This window comes from Schistocerca serialis, chromosome 6 (genome assembly GCF_023864345.2).
Source record: "Schistocerca serialis cubense isolate TAMUIC-IGC-003099 chromosome 6, iqSchSeri2.2, whole genome shotgun sequence".
Lineage (NCBI taxonomy): Eukaryota > Metazoa > Arthropoda > Insecta > Orthoptera > Acrididae > Schistocerca > Schistocerca serialis.
This window is the reverse complement of record NC_064643.1, coordinates 211,902,326-211,923,539: the sequence shown is the minus strand read 5'-3', so window position 1 is coordinate 211,923,539 and position 21,214 is coordinate 211,902,326. Positions and strand designations below refer to the sequence as shown.

General features: G+C 39.1%; 1 protein-coding gene across 1 annotated transcript in view; it reads left to right on the top strand.

Annotated features, from left to right (window-relative positions):
• LOC126484198 (leukotriene A-4 hydrolase) overlaps positions 1-21,214 on the top strand; it is a 117,903-nt gene that overhangs the window by 84,934 nt on the left and 11,755 nt on the right. The gene's annotated exons all lie outside the window — the stretch shown is intronic.

The window sequence follows — 21,214 nt, the reverse complement described above, 5'->3', positions numbered from 1 at the left end:
AAACTTTTTAAAAGCAGTGTAACTAAATATCCTAAGATTTCTTTGCACGTAAAGTCAGTACCTGTTTGAAATCGATTCTGTTGCTCAGTGACCGTACAGGTACCAAAACAGAAGATGACAGAGAAAAGACCAAAATACTGAATTCAGACTTCCAAAATTATTTCACTTTTGAAGATAGTAATATGATTTCACCCCTCACTCATCCTACAAATGCCGAAGTGGCAGATATTGAGGCAAATGATTGCAGAATAGAAAATCAATTAAATTTGCTCAATAGTGAAAAGGCATCTGGACTGGATGAGATACCTGCGAGATTTTACAGAGATGGCATGGAAGACATTGCTCCCCTTCTAACAGCATGTTGTCATAGCAAAGAAGGATACCAAGCAATTGGAAAAAGTGCTGGTCATTGTTGTTTCCAAGGAGTTATGGAACACGTTTAACTCTTGCAGTATGATATTTTTTAAGAACAGGAAGCTGCTCTATGAAAATCAACATGGGTGCTGTAAACAGAGATCTTGTGGTACACAGCTCACTCAATTCGTCCGTGAAATCCCAAGTGAGTAGACAAGAGCTCCCATGTGGATGTCATGTTTCTTCACTTCTTGTTGTTGTTGTTGTTGTTGTTGTTGTTGTGGTCTTCAGTCCTGAGACTGGTTTGATCCAGCTCTCCATGCTACTCTATCCTGTGCAAGCTTCTTCATCTTCCAGTACTTACTGCAACCTACATCCTTCTGAGTCTGCTTAGTGTATTCATCTCTTGGTCTCCCTCTACGATTTTTACCCTCCACGCTGCCCTCCAATGCTAAATTTGTGATCCCTTGACGCCTCAGAACATGCCCTACCAACCGGTCCCTTCTTCTTGTCAAGTTGTGCCACAAACTACTCTTCTCCCCTATTCTATTCAATACCTCCTCATTAGTTATGTGATCTACCCATCTAATCTTCAGCATTCTTCTGTAGCATCACATTTCGAAAGCTTCTATTCTCTTCTTGTCCAAACTATTTATCGTCCATGTTTCACTTCCATACATGGCTACACTCCATACAAATACTTTCAGAAACGACTTCCTGACACTTAAATCTATACTCGAGCTTAACAAATTCTTCTTCTTCAGAAACGCTTTCCTTGTCATTGCCAGTCTACATTTTGTAGCCTCTCTACTTCGACCATCATCAGTTATTTTGCTCCCCAAATAGCAAAGCTCCTTTACTACTTTAAATGTCTCATTTCCTAATCAAATTCCCTCAGCATCACCTGACTTAATTCGACTCCATTCCATTATCCTTGTTTTGCTTTTGTTGATGTTCATCTTATATCCTCCTTTCAAGACACTGTCAATTCCGTTCAACTGCTCTTCCAAGTCCTTTGCTGTCTCTGACAGACTTACAATGTCATCGGCGAAGCTCAAAGTTTTTATTTCTTCTCCAGGATTTTAGTACCTACTCCGAATTTTTCTTTTGTTTCCTTTACTGCTTGCTCAATATACAGATTGAATAACATCGGGGAGAGGCTACAGCCCTGCCTCACTCCCTTCCCCACCACTGCTTCCCTTTCATGCCCCTCCACTCTTATAACTGCCATCTGGTTTCTGTACAAATTGTAAATAGCATTTCACTCCCTGTATTTTATCCCTGCCACCTATAGAATTTGAAAGAGAGCATCCCAGTCAACATTAAAAAGCTTTCTCTAAGTCTACAAATGCTAGAAATGTAGGTTTGCCTTTCCTTAATCTTTCTTCTAAGATAAGGCGTAAGGTCAGTATTGCCTCACGTGTTCCAACATTTCTACGGAATCCAAATTGATCTTCCCCGAGGTTGGCTTCTACCAATTTTTCCATTCATCTGTAAAGAATTCGGGTTAGTATTTTGCAGCTGTGACTTATTAAACTGATAATTCGGTAATTTCCACATCTGTCAACACCTGCCTTCTTTGGGATTGGAATTATTATATTCTTCTTGAAGTCTGAGGGTATTTCGCCTGTCTCATACATCTTGCTCACCAGATGGTAGAGTTTTGTCATGACTGGCTCTCCCAAGGCCGTCAGTAGTTCTAATGGAATGTTGTCTACTCCGGGGGCCTTATTTCGACTCAGGTCTTTCAGTGCTCTGTCGAACTCTTCACGCAGTATTGTACCTCCCATTTCATCTTCATCTACATCCTCTTCCATTTCCACACTATTGTCCTCAAGTACATTGCCCTTGTATAGACCCTCTATAGACTCTTCCACCTTTCTGCTTTCCCTTCTTTGCTTAGAACTGGGTTTCCATCTGAGCTCTTGATATTCATACAAGTGGTTCTCTTTTCTCCAAAGGTCTCTTTAATTTTCCTGTAGGTAGTATCTATCTTACCCCTAGTGAGATAAGCCTCTACATCCTTACATTTGTCCTCTAGCGATCCCTGCGTAGCCATTTTGCACTTCCTGTCGATCTCATTTTTGAGACGTTTGTATTCCTTTTTGCCTGCTTCATTTACTGCATTTTTATATTTTCTCTTTTCATCAATTAAATTCAATATTTCTTCTGTTACCCAAGGACTTCTAGTAGCCCTCGTGTTTTTACCTACTTGATCGTCTGCTGCCTTCACTACTTCATCCCTCAGAGCTACCCATTCTTCTTCCACTGTATGTCTTTCCCCCATTCCTGTCAATTGTTCCGTTATGCTCTGCCTGAAACTCTGTACAACCTCTGGTTCTTTCAGTTTATCCAGGTCCCATCTCCTCAATTTCCCACCTTTTTGCAGTTTCTTCAGTTTTAATCTACAGTTCATAACTAATAAATTGTGGTCAGTCCACATCTGCCCCTGGAAATGTCTTACAATTTAATACCTGGTTCCTAAATCTCTGTCTTACCATTATATAATCTGTCTGATACCTTTTAGTATCACCAGGGTTCTTCCATGTATACAACATTCTTTCATGATTCTTGAACCAAGTGTTAGCTATGATTAATTTATGCTCTGTGCAAAATTCTACCAGATGGCTTCCACTTTCATTTCTTACCCCCAATCCATATTCACCTACTATGTTTTTTCTCTCCCTTTTCCTACTCTCGAATTCCAGTCACCCATGACTATTAAATTTTCATCTCCCTTCACTACCTGAATAATTTCTTTTATCTCATCATACATTTCATCAATTTCTTCGGCATCTGCAGAGCTAGTTGGCATATAAACTTGTACTACTATAGTAGGTGTGGGCTTTGTGTCTATCTTGGCCACAATAATGCTTTCACTATGCTGTTTGTAGTAGCTTACCTGCACTCCTATTTTTTTATTCATAATTTAACTTACTCCTGCATTATCCCTATTTGATTTTGTATTTATAACCCTGTATTAATCTGACCAAAAGTCTTGTTCCTCCTGCCACCGAACTTCACTAATTCCCACTATATCTAACTTTAACCTATCCATTTCCCTTTTTAAATTTTCTAACCTACCTACCCGATTATGGGATCTGACATTCCACACTCCAATCCGTAGAACACTAGTTTTCTTTCTCCTGATAATGACGTCGTCCTGAGTAGTCCCCGCCCGGAGATCTGAATGGGGGAATATTTTACCCAAGATGACGCCACCATCATTTAACCATACAGTAAAGCTGCACGCCCTCGGGAAAAATTACAGCTGTAGTTTCCCCTTGCTTTCAGCCGTTCGCAGTACCAGCGCAGCAAGGCCGTTTTGGTTAGTGTTACAAGGCCAGATCACTCAATCATCCAGACTGTTGCCCCTGCAACTACTGAAAAGGCTGCTGCCCCTCTTCAGGAACCACATATTTGTCTGGCTTCTCAACAGATACCCATCCGTTGTGGTTGCACCTACGGTATGAGCACCTGTATCACAGAGGCACGCAAGCCTCCCCACCAACGGCAAGGTCCATGGTTAATGGGAAGCATTTTATGCACTTCCACACTGTTGTTTAGTGAACAAAATAAGGGCTTACCAACTATCAGATCAGATTTGTGACTGGATTTTTGCCTTCCTAGCAGGTGGAACTGTACACACTCTTAACAAGACAGGCAGCAAATATAAAGGTAATTTCAGAAGTAACCTGAGGGATTGTTACAGGGTTATTACTGTAGAAAAAGAATATCACAACTTTGAAAATCTGGATTTAATCAAAGAAACATGATGAAACCTTGGCTAATTAACCAATATGATGAGTACTTAACAGAGTTTCTTTCAGTAGAAAACAAGTTCATAAATGTTCAGTATGGCCCTCTCAAGACACTCTAGCGACATCAGCCTGATACCCGAATTCATTCCACACATTCTGTACCCCGGCATAACAGTTTGGATAGCTGCAGTTATTCCTTCTTTCTGTTTCTTAATGTTAACTGGAAGAGATGGTTGAAACATCATATCTTTAACGTACCCCCATAGAAAAAAGTTATAGGGAATGAGGTCAGGGTTTCTTAGAGGCCAGTGATGAATGTTCTGTCACAAGCTGCCTGGTGGCTGATCCGTGGCTGTGGGTACCTTTCATTCAGACGGGCATGGGCAGATAAGTGCCAGTGGGGTGGTGCCTCATCCTGCTGGAATACTAATTGACGTGCTTCTTCTTCGAGTTGAGGGAACAGCCAGTTCTGCAACATTTCCAGATAGGTTTGTCCAATTACAGATGCACCTTCGAAGAAAAAAAGGACCAAAAGCTTTATTGGCTGAAATGGCCAGTGCCACATATACAGACACTGTGCTGATTGACGTTCTCTGTTGTGTGAAATGTTGCTTCATAGCTAAACACTAGCTTTGAAATAAACTGGTCACCTGTTTGCATTTGCTCAAGGACAAATTTGCAGATCTCAATTCTTTTCACCTTATCAGCTTTGGAAAGGGCTTGAACCAATTGTAGATGATAAGGTTTCATTACCAACCTTTTCCTTAGGACTCTCCAAAAGGTCGGTTGCAGAATTTGCAGCTCTCTGCTGGCTGAGCAGGTTGATTTTCCTGGACTGCAAACAAATGCTTCCTGAATGCGGCCAAACTTTTCTTCACTCTTGCATGGCCGTCTGGAACTTTTCCCTTTGCACAAACATCCTTTCTTTGTGAATTGTTTATACTAATGTGTGATACATCACTTATCGGGAGGTTGAACCCTGTACTTGGTTCGAAATGCACGCAGAACAACTATCGTCGATTCACTTCTGCCGTACTCTTTGTGCTGACAAAAGATATTAAAGTTACGCGGCCAACAGTGCTCCTAGTGACCAAATGAAACTTCAGAGCTTCCTTCAATCGACAGCAGAAAGAGCGTAGCTCTCCTTTTCCGATTTTCAAAGTTGTGGTATTCTTTTTGAATCACCCTGTATATATGATCTAGTGGATAACATCAAAAATTCTGTGAGGCTGTTCACAGACAGTGCATTTGTCTGTAGGAAAGAAGAAACACCAGAAGAATCTAGTGAATTGCGGGAAGACTTGAAGACTGTTGACGACTGCAACAGGTATTGGCAGATGACCTTGAACGTAAATAAATGTAATACATTTCGCATAAATAGGTTAAGGAATCCACAGTTGTTCAATTAATTTTGCACAACTTGCATATCTGCAAAGACACCTGGCCATAGATTCAAAGGGAATAGAATGAAACAAACAATAATTTTACTATGAAATAAAACAAAACAATAACCAAAATAAATCCAGTCATGTAGAAAATGCAAATGACTGAAATCAAAATCTGCTGATGGGTAACATTCAGTACAGTGTTTTTCTACCTCAAGCATCCTTCATGGCTTACTGTCCAAAAGGTGGTTAAGATGCTGCTCAGCCCTATTCCACTCTTCTACGGAAGTCCCACGTGGCCAGCCAGTGTGTGGGGAAAGTTCCTGTGACAATGCAATAGCAAGTTTCATTTGGTACCAAGTAAGCTCAATCAGGTTCACCTCTGTAGACACTGCACAGGCTTTTCCATTTAGTTGATTCTTGGCTCCTGAAAGAAGGTGTTCAGAAGGTGCACTTGGTGGGACTGTGCATTATTGTCTTAAAAGATGGTGATTCACCCTTCCCTCTGCTGGATCCACAGGATTGCATGCCTGAGATGTGAATTGATACACTGCTGCCTCCACAATCTTCTATAATGATTGTCAGGTGTCATACAAATCCTGTACTCTTCAATGAAGAGAACCCATTGCCATTGACCCAGGTTCCATTTGAGATGTTCCTATGTGCCCTTATTCACATCCTACTATGATGTTTGTAATTGACTTCTTCAGACTAAATTAATTGTGTGGAGACGTGTGCATATCCTGTCAGCATCAACAGCACACAGTTCTGGTGGATTCTCTGCATATATATGAAGACTAATTTGTATGTAGCAGTCATTGATTGTTGTTGTTGTTGTTGTTGTTGTTGTTGTTGTTTGCTAGGGGTGACCGCTATGAGGAAGATACTCAATATTTTTCATCTCATGATATTGCTAGAATGAAATTGGTGTGATGTGCAACAATTCAGCAGGCACTTCCTATACCTTCATGGCTTTATACTGTATTACATGCAAAACTTTCTGGTCAAAATCGAGTACTTGGGGTGGGTGTATGTCACGTGTCAGCGTGAAAATCCACAGCTAACTGTATCTTGAGTGGGTTAAAGACCTTAGTGATCACCTGATTATGCCAAGTGTAGAATTATAAAATTGTGGGTATGTGTAAGACTGTGCATGTGCGGAAACAGAGGGATGTGTCATCATATGTTGGGCAATCACATGACTTCCACCTTTGATGTAAGTCATGGCAGTGCAGTAGTGTGTTTGTCCCAGCTGATGTGTAGAGTCAGCACAGCAAATTAGGCTGACATGGAGGCACCCCAGAATGACAGAGAAGTGCTATTGCCTTTGGACCTCCCATACCACATTCTCAATGAAGATGAAGATGCCCAATTTGTTGGTGTATCAACACAGGATGTCCTATGTGCCTACGATGTATGTTGTACAACGCAGCAATGGAATGTGGCATGGCAACAGTGATTGTACTATGATCCTAACCAACATGGTTGAAGATGAATGCCATTGCTCTTAAATGACAATCAGTTTCAAACCCGACAGGAATTACTGTTCTTAGCGAACACAAGTTCATCTTGATCAATGTCCAAGGGAACATTGAAAAGGGAGCTGCATGCAGTTGTCATTTGGAATCGAGTGCCTCACAAAAGGATGAGTGCACCAAAGGCCCTACGAGGTATTTAACTTGCAGTGAAGCATGTAGTTTAGGCCAGAGGTGGTGATGTGATGTTTTGGATTTGTTGTTCGTATTATGACTTGGCTTGACTCATTCAAGTGAACATGAACCAGATTGCTTATTACAACATTCTTGGTGATCAGGTGTTGCACTTTCTTCTACATCTCCACGATGAGTATGCTGTGGACACTATCATATTCAAAGATGACAACAGCCATGTTCACAGGGCCACACTCATATATTTCTGCTTTGACAGACACTCAGGCAGCCTAACAGAGCTTGAGTGGCCTATTTAATCACCTGCTCTTAATTGCATAGAAAGGTGTGGGACTATTTGGAAAAGCAGGTGGAACACAGTAGTCATCCTCACAATTTAGTACCTCTGTGGGATCTAATCACCAGTGTCTTCAGCTGGATATTGTGTACCTGAAGAAACTTGTAGACAATGTTCTTTGCTGGACTAAGGCAGTGTTATGTGGTGTTAGCACGATGTTTCCTGAGAATGACTAATTTTTTGTCTGTCATGCTTATTAACTGCTCAAGGATGTCCATCCCTCCAATCATTCCTCCGGGACTATACTTGTTGTTTACATTAGAAGGGACACCAGTGTAATATTTAGTTACTGCATTCTGCAGTATCACTACCAATCTGTGGCCAAGAGGAGTGTGACCACCTAGTCTCAGAGGCCACAGTTTGATAATATAAGCAAATAGTTATATATAATTTACATACCTTTCATACTCAATGCCTTGTCTCAAAAGTGATTAGTGCCTTGTCCTGAGCATTGTTAAGTTAGTATTGCTATTATGTATATAACTTGATAGCATTCTGAATAACTCAAAACCTTTTTCATATGTTGGGTTAGCTGTTGAAGGAACATGTATTAGGAAAGGACAGTTTTTGATTCATAACTTACTGACAAGCTACCACAGAGATGAGGCAGAGTCATTCACTTAAGGTGACTATAAAATTCCAAAATTCTTAGTGCTTGTTCTTGGCAAGACTGACCTTTGTATGAATTGCAGCCTTCTGATTGGGATTGTTAATATAAGCCAATAGTTCTTTTTGTGTTAACTCTTTAGCACAAGCTCTTATTACAGAGACAAGTGAAAGCTTTTTACTCTGAAAATACCTCTTCTTTGTATTGTGCCCATTTTCGTATGATGTAGTATGCTTATCTATCATTTCTGAATAAGTATATCACAAAATATACAAACTGAATTAACACTGATAACAGAACAACATAAATGACCACAAGCTGCACTACTCTTCTGGCCAGGAGATGAGCAACTGATTTTGGACGTGTCTGTAGCGCATTTGCAGGGTTCTTCCAGGAAAGCCACTTCCCTGACCAAGAGCACTCCTCGCTCAAGAGTTTACTGACAGACTATGCAAAGTTGCAAGTTTGAGTCCACTTCATCCTTTGTGAGGGACCTCAAACATAATTTGCTTCACTTTTTAACCCACCAGCATAGCAAAAGCTTCCAGAAACATTTCTGCAAAAGAGTTTGAGATCAAAACTGAATAGGCCGAAGAACTTCCTTTTAATGCAGCAATGACCACCAGACTCCAGCCAGCATCCACCCAGATGATCACAACACATCACACTTTGGGCACAAAAATTTTTTATTATTGCTATTTGATTTTCTGCACAAAGTAACTTTGATATACAGAGTGAACACCGTGCAGCAGCACATCGGTGTGGAGTTTGCTCATGTAGCATATGTTATGAAGAATACTTAAGTCTGTAAACTACCATCACCGTTAAAAGTTACCTGAAACAGAATTGGGTTGATGTGTAAGTTCGTGATTTTTATTTTTGGCTTGTTGGTTCATAGCTCACTGGAAAGAAACTTAAGGTTGGCAGCCCTGCAGCCAGGCGACTAGCGCGAGTTTTGGTGTTCTCGTAAAGATAAGTTATTTTAGATTATAAAACATATAGATTAGTACTGATTACGTGGTAAATAAGTGTATTAGTGTGCCGTTTAAGTGTACCATTAAAGGTTTCACTTTTCTTTACGTAATATAGCAGAAAACGCGAAAAGACCGTACAGTCGTATTTTTTGTTTACGTTCTGCTGCAGCAAATCTATAGAATTTCGCTTAGTTGTTCCTTGCTCTCTCCAGCAATTTAACTTAGCTTACCTCTTCATTATTTAACTAGCATTTCCGGAAAGTAGCGTAAAGTTTAACTTGTTGTTTCAGAAACTTTGCACTTTTGTTTTTGTTTACACACAGTTGCGTATAGGCCAAATTTGTGTAACCATATTTTCGTGTTTATCTGTAATTTAACTGACTTATTCTTAATCAACTATTACGTTTATCATGAGTGAAAAGTGCTTGACTTGCCGTAGAATTGTTAGGTCGGGGCTTTGGTGTGATGGGTGCTGTAGTTTTTTCCATGTGGGTGACTGTAGTGGCGTGGGAATAGGGGAAGTAAATGAGACTCATCAGTGGTTTTGTAGGATTTGTAGTAGAGATAGGAAGATACTGGAACAGGAGGGGAAAATTGCTGCCCTTCAGGCTGAATTAGACAAGGCCAGGGGAGATCTTGACAGGTTAAGAAGGGAGAAGGGTAAAGAGAGGTGGGAAGTGGCAACAGGCAACAGGAGGAACAGGCCTAGAACTTTGTCTGACAGCTTTATGGTGAATGTGGAAAATAGATTTGACCTGTTGCTTCAGTTAGAAGCTGGTGAGCCTCAAGCAGTTGCAGGTGTAGACAGGGCACAACAAACTTTCAGCAGCAGATTGAAAAGTAAGAATGTAGGGAAATCAGAAAAGAGAAAGAAAGTGTTGTTGTTAGGTAGTTCCCATGGAAGAGGTGTTGGCCATCTCTTGCAGGATGAACTAGGATCAGAATACCAGGTCACCAATTTTTTTAAACCTAGTGCTGGTCTGGAGCAGGTGACAGAGGATTTAGGATCACTTTGCAAAGATTTCACTAAGGAAGACACCGTGGTTATAGTGGGTGGGGCAGGTAACAGTATTGACAGAAATCCTGGGTACAGTATAGAGTGTGACCTGGCGAAGATTGCATCAGCATCGAAGCATACTAGTGTTGAGTTTGTATCTGTTCTTGGGCGCCATGACCGACCTCATTTGAACTCTTCTGTCAAGAGAGTTAATTTGGAGCTGGAACGGCTGCTCATGTCGGGTGCGGGGTCACACATTGGTGTGGTTCATGTTGATTGTCTCAGTAGGTGGGATTATACTAGGCATGGCCTTCACCTCAACAGGAAGGGGAAGGGTAAATTGGCTGGGGAAATAGCAGGAAAGTTAAAGGGGGGAGGCACTGTCATGAGTGGTAAAATACCAGTGGTTATAGGATTCAGAAAAGACCCTTTTTTAGGGTAGGGAGGACAGAAAGAAAGCAAATTTTAAGAGAGGTTAGAACTGAGACAAACCTTCAGTTTGAAAAAGAAATCAAAAAACATAATTCCAGCTTATTACATCAGCATAAACAGCCATTGGTTAAGAATTTTCAACTGTCAGCAGATATTTTAACTCCACCCAATTTTAACTCAGACAATGTGAAATGTCAGCTATCTTTATTGCATCAAAATATTCGAGGACTGAGAAATAAAATTAATGAATTAACTATATGCATAGATGAATTAGAGTCTTCAAACCCAGCTGACATAATCTGCCTCTCTGAACATCATGTGACCACTGGTATAGAACTTTTAAGTGTTACAGGGTTTAGGTTAGCATCTCACTTTTGTAGATCAGAAATGGAGAAAGGAGGAGTTGCCACATTCATCAGGAACTGTCATAAATTTAAGAACATAGACATTCATAAATTTTGCCTAGAACAGCATATGGAAGCATGTGCAACAGAATTAGATTTTCACAAAAAATCTTTCATAATATTAAGTGTATATCGAGCACCTGCAGGTAACTTTAATCTGTTTGTAAACCACCTTGAAGCTGTACTGGCCCGTTTAATAACCAAAAACAAAGAAATAGTGGTTGCTGGTGATTTCAATGTAGATTTCCTTAAAGACTCTCCAAATAAGAACTTATTTGAGTTAGTAACACTATCATTCAACTTAATTCCCACAGTAAAGTTCCCCACTAGGATAGCCACTTGCTCACAAACAGCCATTGATAATATCTTTATAGAAAAGTCCAATGAACAAAATTATATTACATAGCCAATGGCCTCTCAGACCATGACATGCAGTTCCTTCTGTTAAATGTTAATACTGAACAGGATATAAAATCTGTTAAATCTGAGCTCAAGAGGGTAATCAGTAAGCCAAAAATTGATTATTTTAGGACACTCCTCAGAGACATTCACTGGACTGATGTTTACAGTGCTCATGGCATGAATGAAAAATATAACATTTTTGCTAATAAAGTGCTTACCTTATTTGAACACTGCTTTCCCCCAAAACTTACCAAGGTTAGAGGAAAATCTACAAAGAAGCCATGGATTACTCGAGGAATAAGGGTATCTTGTAAAACAAAAAGAAAACTGTATCTGTCAATCCGAAACATTTCCAATGTTGATGCTATAGCACATTATAAGAAATACTGCAAAATATTAAAGACTGTAATATGGATGTCAAAGCAAATATATTACAAGGAAAAGATAGTCATATCAGATAACAAAATAAAGACAATATGGGATATAGTGAAGGAGGAGACCGGTAGGACCAGACATGAAGAGGAACAAATAGCATTAAGAGTAAATGATACATTGGTGACAGATGTGTATAGTGTTGCAGAACTTTTTAACAAACATTTTATAACTGTTACTGAAAAGATGGGGTTGTCAGGTTCGGTAGATGCTGCTATGGATTACCTTAGACCAGACATTTCAAGTAATTTCCATAATATGAATTTGACCCTCACTACCCCAACAGAAATAATGTCCATCATAAAATCTTTAAAATCAAAAACATCTAGTGGGTATGATGAAATATCAACAAAGTTAATTAAAGAATGTGATTCTGAGCTAAGTAACATATTAAGCTATCTGTGTAACCAGTCGTTTATCAGTGGAATATTTCCTGTATGGCTGAAATATGCTGAAGTTAAGCCACTGTTTAAGAAGGGAGATAAAGAAATAGCATCAAATTTCCGTCCAATTTCACTGTTACCAGCATTCTCAAAAATTTTCGAAAAAGTAATGTACCGTCGTCTTTATAACCATCTTATCTCAAATAACATACTGTCAAAGTCACAGTTTGGATTTCTAAAAGGTTCTGATATTGAGAAGGCTATCTTCACTTACAGTGAAAATGTGGTTCATTCATTAGACAAAAAATTGCAGGCAACTGGTATATTTTGTGATCTATCAAAGGCATTTGACTGTGTAAATCACAATATCCTTTTAAGTAAACTAGAATATTATAGTGTAACAGGAAATGCTGCAAAATGGTTCAAATCTTATATCTCTGGCAGGAAACAAAGGGTGTTATTAGGAAAGAGCTTGATACATGTCTATCAGGCATCATCCAACTGGGAACTAATTACATGTGGGGTCCCACAAGGTTCCATTTTGGGGCCCTTACTTTTTCTTGTGTATATCAATGACCTTTCATCAGTAACATTACCAGATGCCAAGTTTGTTTTGTTTGCCGATGATACAAACATTGCAATAAATAGCAAATCAAGTGTAGTCTTAGAAAGATCAGCCAATAAAATATTTGTGGACATTAATCACTGGTTCCTAGCCAATTCTTTGTCACTAAACTTTGAAAAAACACACTACATGCAGTTCAGAACTTGTAAGGGGTGTCCCAAGAGTATATGTCTAACATATGATGACAAGAAGATAGAAGAAGTGGACAGTGTTAAATTCTTGGGATTACAGCTTGATAATAAATTCAATTGGGAGGAGCACACCACAGAACTGCTGAAGCGTCTTAACAAATCTCTGTTTGCAATGCGAATTTTGTCAGACGTAGGGGATATAAAAATGAAAAAGCTGGCATACTATGCTTACTTTCATTCCATAATGTCATATGGGATTATTTTTTGGGGTAATTCATCAAGCCAAGCTAAAGTTTTCTGGGCACAAAAACGTGCAGTAAGAATTATATGTGGTGTGAACTCAAGAACATCCTGCAGAAGCCTGTTTAGGGAACTAGGGATACTAACTACAGCTTCCCAGTATATTTATTCCTTAATGAAATTTGTCATTAAAAATATATCACTTTTTCAAACCAACAGCTCAATTCATGGAATCAATACTAGAAATAAGAATAATCTTCACAAGAATTTAAAGTCACTTAGTCTTGTACAAAAAGGTGTGCATTATTCAGGAACACACATTTTCAATAACTTGCCAGCAGCCATAAAAAGCTTAACAACCAATGAAATTCAGTTTAAGAGAAGCCTAAAGGATTTATTGGTGGCCAACTCCTTCTACTCCATTGATGAATTTCTTAGTAAAACCAACTGATTTGTATATAAGTACAACATAACTTCTGCACAATTTCAGTGCAGTAATGTGTTCACTGAAAATTTGTGTGTGTGTGTGTGTGTGTGTGTGTGTGTGTGTGTGTGTGTGTAAGTATAATCTAACTTCTGCACCATTTCAGTGCAGTAATGTGTTCATTGTAAATAAGTATTACAGTAGTTGTATTACATGTTTATTACCTTATAAATAAATAAAAAACGTTTTTTATTTTAAATTCAGTGCATTAGTATTTGTAAAATGACTCTTAGTGTTCATTAAAAATGACGATCATTCCACTTGGGACCTGTGGAATGGTACATTAGCTTATTTGTTTTAGTTGTAAATATTTGTCATGTATTGTTGTTTTTCTGACATGTTCCACATCCAGGAGGACCTCCTCACTACGGATCAATTGGAATGAAAGTAAATCTAATCTAATCTAATCTATAAATTGTCATTTCTTACTTGAAGGTCTAGTACTTGTCTTGCAGTTACATATTGAATTTTGCATATTTGAATCTTATGAATGTTGTTTAAGCATCATAAAATAGAGTCTCAAGTGGAAGAGGGCTAAAATTTATAACGCAGTGTGCACTTTGGATGTAATATAGGGATAAAGGCAGCAGAGGTAGTTAAAAATGTGTGCCATTGTTGGGTTGATTGTTATCACAGATGTCACATCAGAAAATCATTTTCTCATTTCAAGGAGGAGTGTTCTCATTTAACCTTGTGCAACATTTTTATTCATTGGACAAGATTCAGAAGTTGGGTGCGGGAGTGCTGCATAGTATAATTCATAGCAACAGATGCTGATGACAAATTGTGATGCCTTTATGTTAACTTCATAAGGAGAAATTAACAGCAGAGCTCTAACAAAACATCTCGCCTCAAGCTTAGGGCAGTACGAACAGAAAATATGCTGCATCTAGTGGCACAAAAAGGATATTGTGTACTCTGAATTGCTATTCATTGCAGTTGGCGTTTGTTGCCAGTAACTGAGATCCCTTTCAGTCATGGTCTAAGAAAAACTACCAAGAAAATTGCATCAACTGTTGCTGCTGCACGATATCACGCCTCTCGCTCTACTGATTTGACAAAAGAAGCTGTGCAGGAGCTTGTTTGGGAAGTCATCCCTCCTTGCACTTATTTTTCTGATCTGGTGGCCCCAAATATTTATCTTTATCGCTTCTTATCAAATTTCTTGTGGAACGAAAATGCACTTTAGACCTGGCTTGACAACGTTGTTAACTCCAAACCAGTCACTTTCTACAATTGTGTAATTGATAAACTGCCTAGGCATTGTCAAATATGTGAGGGAATATATTTTTGATGATTAATTTCTCACCTATGTTTACTGATGTGTTCAATAAAATAATGGAAAATGTCTATAAAATATATTCTGCATTAATAAAACTGAATTAAACTTTCCATGATGGCTTTAAAATGGAAGTCTATTTTAATGTAACACAGAGTATCTGTAAGGCACTTGTGCCTAAATCTTCACAAATTATTAAGACATTACACTCTCTGGACTTCAAAATGCTGTATGTCTGTGTGCTGTCCTGTGTCATACTCAAGTAGTATGGAAATGTTGCAGTTGGATGTGTAAAGAAACCCAGTTAACTAATGATTATGCCACAATTTCGTTTTCACAAAACATTAAAATTATCCCAGCAGAAGCAGAAAAAGTAGAAATTGTCAAGCATTCAGTACATTTTACTCTTAGCCCCTAATTGGGTAGTGAAGGTGGTGAGGAAATTAATTACAGAGTTTTCTTAACATTTCCTTATTGATTTTCAAATTGGCTGCCTAGAGATCTGCCACGGAAGTAGTAAAAAGCTTCTCTCCATTGAGATTGGAAGCAAAAATTGATGCACCCTTTGCTTTACAATGCAACCAGAGTATCATACAGATACCAAACAACCAGGTCATTTGTCTCCCCCTCATTGCCCCAGTGTCAGCTAAGACAGATAATTTGCACTGTAAAAGATGAGATTAGCTGTAGTTTCTGCATAGAACAACCTTCCTGGACTCTAAACCATTTTTTGATAGCCAGATATCCAACTTAAGCGCAAATCACTATGATTATTCAGTGAAAATGACAAGAAAATTTCAAATCAATCCTGTGCCATCAAGAAAGTAAATAGACAGTCACAGAGTTGCCAAACATATTATGTGTTTTTTCCAAGTCTAGGATACTTTCACAGCTGATGTATTACTTTAGTGGGCTCAGAAGTGCTTTTTACAGTGACCTCAAGATACTAAATCAGGTCTCGAAGAGGTCATCAGTGACACATGTTAGGGGTTAGTTCATCATCTGGTGGTATATCAGGATGGGAAAACTTGTGGAAGTCATGCATTTTGTTTTGGCCTTGAAATGTTTAATTCGTTGCTGTCCCACAACTAAATTTGTTGCTTTGCCATTTAGTGATTTCTCAGTGACTTTATGAAGTCTGGCCATGTCAGTTGTGAGATTGCTAGTCTTCAAGTCTGTTTGTCATTCTGATTTTGCTGTATTTGTGAAACCCCAAATTTTTCAGTTGAAGGAACTTTGGTGAGCAATAAGATATGGAGAAAAGTGAATGTGCCCAAGAGCTCTCTGTGGGATCTGTTTTCTCGGTTTGGGACATGTCACACACTTCAAGGATTGAAATTAAACAACTTTGTTTACCTGCCAGTGGTAAGCCTTGTTGCAATCTCTCTTCAACAAGGAGTTTAGCTAAAACCAAGAACTATATTCACATAGAAAATTAGATTCTGCTTAGGATCATACTTTATGAGAAATTGTCAGCTCAGGGAGGAAGTGGGGGGGGGGGGGGGGGGGGCTGTGATAGTTCGTTACTCAGGTTTATCGCCTCCACAATGAGCTGTCAAGTCTGCTGTGGGAGAAATTTAATCATGTATAGAAAGATGTAGCATATGGCATATTCCTGTGAATAACTAGCCTATGATTGGTCTATGCTATTTGTGGGATGCAGGGTGTAGAGGCTTTCACAAACTGTTGAGCAGTTTTTCTCTGGAAGAAATTCAGTTTAGGTTTTAATCTGACTGACAACAACTGTGTTGCATCATGGTGATGGTTTGACATTATAAGCATACTGTAAATTTGGAAGTATCAGCAGTGATTATTTTTTAATTGGTATGAATAGAGTTACTTTTCATTCTTGTGATTACTGTAGACTGAATGACAGTTTTGTTAAACAATGACATATTCAAGACTTTACTGTTGTTGTATTGTGTTCCTTTTTACATTTCTTGTTACATTTCCTTGTGTCTTTTTAAGACACGTTTTTTTCAATCATTGTGCATTGTTTACTTTTTTTTACCAGTACTGTGTTCCTCTGTTTTGGTGGTAGTGCCAGTGACAATATTCATTAGAAGTCGGTAATAATCGAAATATGTATTACCTACTCATAATGTTGACAGTCTAACAACTAGAGATGCTCCAAAAAAGTGAATTCTGTCTGGTGAATGAGTTTACCCGTTAGCACTCCACTTAAGACCGAAAATCAAAAATAATTGTGACAGTTATTCATTTATGATATCTAGCTTGCAGTCATTGCATTTGAATCTTATTAGTAATTATGCTCTAGTGCCTAAGCTTAGTTACAGAATGAACAGCCATGTCTTTGTGATGCAAGCTGTAACCCTTACTTCCGAGACTGCTCTAGCGACACTCCATGTGTAGAAAGGTATTCTTCCTGCCGCTCATACAACCTAGACTAGGCAACAGTGCAGAATATCTTTGACAACTCTTTGATCGTCGAGGTTTCCTGGATGGCAAGGAATTACCTGCTGGTTTCATTTGATATTTTATTGTCATTTCTTTTGAATAAGCTGAGTAATTTTCACTGAAAGTGTGATATTTAGATGATAAATTAAAGTTTTTGAATCCAGAAAGGTTGATCCATACACAATCTACAACTAATCAAATCTTCTATGTTGCAAATTATTTGTGTCATATATCACTAAGGCAGTGACAGAGGAATGAATGCAGCAGGGGCACTAGCTAAGCCACTTTGAGAAGTGAATGCTACCATAGGATCCATCAATACCTCTTTCAGCATTTTACTTATCCTCTAACTGAACTACAAGCTGTCAGACAGAAAATCAGCAAGGAACTCTTAGCAAATCTTTTCCTTCATAAGTCTTCTCATGACCTCAGTTATTTATTCCATACAGCTGAAGATTAAAAAAGTATGGAAGTCTAGAGCTGGCAGTTTCATCTACATCTACATTTATACTCCGCAAGCCACCCAACGGTGTGTGGCGGAGGGCACTTTACGTGCCACTGTCATTACCTCCCTTTTCTGTTCCAGTCGCGTATGGTTCGCGGGAAGAATGACTGTCTGAAAGCCTCCGTGCGCGCTCGAATCTCTCTAATTTTACATTCGTGATCTCCTCGGGAGTTATAAGTAGGGGGAAGCAATATATTCGATACCTCATCCAGAAACGCACCTTCTCGAAACCTGGCGAGCAAGCTACACCGCAATGCAGAGCGCCTCTCTTGCAGAGTCTGCCACTTGAGTTTGCTAAACAGCTCCGTAATGCTATCACGGTTACCAAATAACCCTGTGACGAAACGCGCCGCTCTTCTTTGGATCTTCTCTATCTCCTCCGTCAACCCGATCTGGTACGGATCCCACACTGATGAGCAATACTCGAGTATAGGTCGAACGAGTGTTTTGTAAGCCACCTCCTTTGTTGATGGACTACATTTTCTAAGGACTCTCCCAATGAATCTCAACCTGGTACCCACCTTACCAACAATTAATTTTATATGATCATTCCACTTCAAATCGTTCCGCACTCATACTCCCAGATACTTTACAGAAGTAACTGCTACCAGTGTTTGTTCCGCTATCATATAATCATACAATAAAGGATCCTTCTTTCTATGTATTCGCAATACATCACATTTGTCTATGTTAAGGGTCAGTTGCCACTCCCTGCACCAAATGCCTATCCGCTGCAGATCTTCCTGCATTTCGCTACAATTTTCTAATGCTGCAACTTCTCTGTATACTACAGCATCATCCGCGAAAAGCCGTATGGAACTTCCAACACTATCCACTAGGTCATTTATATATATTGTGAAAAGCAATGGTCTCATAACACTCCCCTGTGGCACGCCAGAGGTTACTTTAACGTCTGTAGACGTCTCTCCATTGATAACAACATGCTGTGTTCTGTTTGCTAAAAATTCTTCAATCCAGCCACACAGCTGGTCTGATATTCCGTAGGCTCTTACTTTGTTTATCAGGCGACAGTGCGGAACTGTATCGAACGCCTTCCGGAAGTCAAGGAAAATAGCATCTACCTGGGAGCCTGTATCTAATATTTTCTGGGTCTCATGAACAAATAAAGCGAGTTGGGTCTCACACGATCGCTGTTTCCGGAATCTATGTTGATTCCTACAGAGTAGATTCTGGGTTTCCAAAAACGACATGATACTCGAGTAAAAAACATGTTCTAAAATTCTACAACAGATTGACGTCAGAGATATAGGTCTATAGTTTTGCGCATCTGCTCGACGACCCTTCTTGAAGACTGGGACTACCTGTGCTGTTTTCCAATCATTTGGAACCTTCCGTTCCTCTAGAGACTTGTGGTACACGGCTGTTAGAAGGGGGGCAAGTTCTTTGGCGTACTCTGTGTAGAATCGAATTGGTATCCCGTCAGGTCCAGTGGACTTTCCTCTGTTGAGTGATTTCAGTTGCTTTTCTATTCCTTGGACACTTATTTAGATGGCAGCCATTTTTTCGTTTGTGCAAGGATTTAGAGAAGGAACTGCAGTGCGGTCTTCCTCTGTGAAACAGCTTTGGAAAAAGGTGTTTAGTATTTCAGCTTTACGCGTGTCATCCTCTGTTTCAATGCCATCATCATCCCGGAGTGTCTGGATATGCTGTTTCGAGCCACTTATTGATTTAACGTAAGACCAGAACTTCCTAGGATTTTCTGTCAAGTCGGTACATAGAATTTTACTTTCAAATTCACTGAATACTTCACGCATAGCCCACCTTACGCTAACTTTGACAATGTTTAGCTGCTGTTTGTCTGAGAGGTTTTGGCTGCGTTTAAATCTGGAGTGAAGCTCTCTTTGCTTTCGCAGTAGTTTCCTAACTTTGTTGTTGAACCACGGTGGGTTTTTCCCGTCCCTCACAGTTTTACTCTGCACGTACCTGTCTAAAACACATTTTGCGATTGCCTTGAACTTTTTCCATAAACACTCCACATTGTCAGTGTCGGAACAGAAATTTTCGTTTTGATCTGTTAGGTAGTCTGAAATCTGCCTTCTATTACTCTTGATAAACAGATAAATATTCCTTCCTTTTTTTATATTCCCATTAACTTCCATATTCAGGGATGCTGCAATAGCCTTATGATCACCGATTCCCAGTTCTGCACTTACAGAGTCCAAAAGTTCAGGCCTGTTTGTTATCAGTAGGTCCAAGATGTTATCTCCACGAGTCGGTTCTCTGTTTAATTGCTGGAGGTAATATTTGGATCGTGCACTCAGTATAATGTCACTCGAGGCTCTGTCCCTACCACCCGTCCTAAACATCTGAGTGTCCCAGTCTGTATCTGGTAAATTGAAATCTCCACCTAAGACTATAACATGCTGAGAAAATTTATGTGAAATGTATTCCAAATTTTCTCTCAGTGGTTCTGCCACTAATGCTGCCGAGTCGGGAGGTCGGTAAAAGGAGCCAGTTATTAACCTGCTTAGGTTGACATAAGTCTTACTTTTTTGTGAATAGAGAATTTGATCGTCTAACCTGTAGCATCAAATGATTTGTTAACTGTTTTTTGTTTAGTACCATGATTAATTGGTATATTTCTGAAATAATATCTAAGTAATCCACTGGACTTTATGTAGACACATTAGATCAAATTATACAATATCTTACTAATAAGTGAAATGTGGGTAGAAGCTTCTTATACATACTTTTTATTTAATAAAATTAGACTTTCAGCATAAGATTATCCTGATAAATTGCAATTAACTTGCATTAGAAAAGTGCATGTTCCTGTCTGACAATGGTTTGGGTAGTTTTTCTTATTCATTGCCTGCAGAAATTTACTGTTTATAAGTTAAAGATGGCAAGCCAAGTCTGAAATGGCTTCTTGACTGGAAAGGAATTTCCTTGATGGCCTTTCCAAAAGAAGCAAAAGAGGAAAATATATGACTGCACAAAATTGGAAGAAAAAGTTCGGTGAGAGATGACTTCCCAAACACACTGCTGAGTAGTTTCTTTTGTGAAATTAGTGTCATTGTGCATTGTGCAGTACTACAGTTCATGCAGTGTTCTTGATCTTTTTCCTTGTATTGGAACAGCAAAGGCATTTCAGTTTCTAGCTACAAATGTCAGCTGCTATGCTTACACTCCTGGGGTGCAGTTTGTAGTACACATCATCATCATCATCATCATCATCATCATCTTTGTGCCACCAAGTGCAAAATGTTATCTTTGAAGGACACATACTGCTCTTTGCTTGAGATGTTTTTTGTTAAGTCTGAGCCATTAATTTCATTTTATGAAGTTAACAGAAAATCACGATATCTCATTACATTAACAATAAAAGCATAGCAATGCCCCTGAGCCAACTGACAATATTCAAGCAAAAATACTT